Below are 1991 nucleotides of genomic sequence, written 5' to 3' on the forward strand. Positions count from 1 at the left end.
ACACCTCAACCTAGAGACTCTAAGGGAGGTGAAAAGAATTATATATTGATTTAGAATTCAAATTAAAAAAAATCAGAAAAAAGCAAAACGGATTATAGCATGCAGTGGTGGGCTTATGACCCCTCTAGCATTGAGTCCAATTTTGAGTTAAACAAGGCAATGTAATTCCATTATCAAATGATGTCGACCCATAAGCCTAATAAGAAACCTACAAAAAGTTAAAAAATGAATGTTGAACATAAAACACTATAATACATTCCAAAGTAGGGTTTTGTTTTATCAGTTATAACAGAGAGAAGAAAGGCGTCTTCCTTAGCAGATAGCCGCTCCTTTTGCGTCTCTAATCTCATCACAAACATGGTAATTTTTCTCTGTTCTATTTGATTTCATAGAAACTGGTTTCCATAGATGTCTTTAATAAGTTTGTTTTCTCAATTTCTCTAGATCATCCCAGAAAAGAATCGCCGGGAGATATCCAAATACCTCTTCCAAGGTAATCAAATGAAATCCCATCCCCGTTTCAGTTAACCTATATTCGTATACTTATCTGGATTCAAACCTGGGTTTTATGCATTTTATCAGAGGGTGTTTGCTACGCCAAGAAGGATTACAACTTGGCAAGCACCCGGAAATCGATGTTCCAAATCTCAAGTAATAAAGTTGATGCAAAGCTTCAAATCGAAGGAATTGTCCGTGAAACTTTGCTTGGATGCATTATTATGGTACCTTACCAATGATGGGATTGAGTTTTGAGACTTACCTTAATCTACCCTCCGAGATTGTTCCCGCTACTTTGAAGAAACAAACTAGGCCTGGTGGTCGTCCCATGGGCCCTTCTGATAGTCGCCCACGGTAATTGTTTTTATTTTTTTTGCCATTTTATTTTAAAAAAATTATATAGGTTTGATAATAATTTTGTTCTATGAACCAGTGGACCGCCGCGCTTTGGTGATGGTGAGAGGAGATTTGGTGACAGAGATGGGTACCGTGGAGGTCCACGAGGAGGAGGTGATTTTGGTGACAAGGGAGGTGCTCCTGCTGATTATCAGCCTTCATTCAGGGTAATGCTACCCAAGTCCCATCTACTCTTACCTGATTAACTCGAATCTAAATCTGATTGATTATTTGATCTTTAAATGTGAACGACACGAACAGAAATTGACTCGAATCTGAATTGACTTGAGAATTAGCATGAAATTGCCTGAACCAGAGTGTCATTCATATGAACATGAGTTACATATGTTATCCTTTAGACTGTTGCTTTGTTTTGTTTATTTCCATGTTCTGTTAAACCAGCTTATATTTATCTTTGATCAAAGAACAAGTTTTGGAGTTGACTGTTCATGAGTGTTTCCTACATGAGCTTTAATCGAGACACATATAGTAAATGTCTCCAAGCATCATAATGTGAATGGGGCTATTATCTTAAAACCAAAAAACTGATATAATTCCATCTTGTGAGCACACAGGGTCCTGGTTCAGGCCTCCTTTGGTCGCGGAGGCGGTGGTTATGGTGGTGCGGGTCTGCTGGTGCAGCAGGTATCCCTTGATAACATGGTTCTTTGCGACAGTTGTTAGTTAAGGTTTATTGACAATTTTTAGTTCATTTTGTGGTGCTTGTTGCACTGAATGGCTGAGAATATTATCCCCCGTTGTTTTGGAATTTTGTTGCATTAATTTCCTTGTTTCAATTAAGCATTTATGATAATTTTGATCATTCAATATGTTATCATTGATAAGTTGTTCAAGTTCTGTAATTCTGCATCTCAGTTTTGGAACAAACATAAAGTATACTGGAGTACTCTGGTGGACTATGCTATATTTTTCATGAAATACTCGGATGTTTAATGTTTGTGTATATATATATCTATATTAATTCATAGTATCTAAAATGTATTAATACACACATTTTTCCTCAATTCACAATATATATATACACAACAAACAACGTTAGTCATTTCTTATTATGTGGATTTGCATGATAAGTTTGT

At 36.4% G+C, this 1991-nt stretch overlaps 1 pseudogene; it reads left to right on the forward strand.

The window, feature by feature from the left end:
- Positions 1–287: 287 nt before the first annotated feature.
- LOC120146344 lies at positions 288–1725 on the forward strand (annotated as a pseudogene).
- Positions 1726–1991: the final 266 nt, after the last annotated feature.

The sequence above is a fragment of the Hibiscus syriacus genome, unplaced genomic scaffold (assembly GCF_006381635.1).
Source record: "Hibiscus syriacus cultivar Baekdansim isolate YM2019G1 unplaced genomic scaffold, ASM638163v2 tig00110912_pilon, whole genome shotgun sequence".
Lineage (NCBI taxonomy): Eukaryota > Viridiplantae > Streptophyta > Magnoliopsida > Malvales > Malvaceae > Hibiscus > Hibiscus syriacus.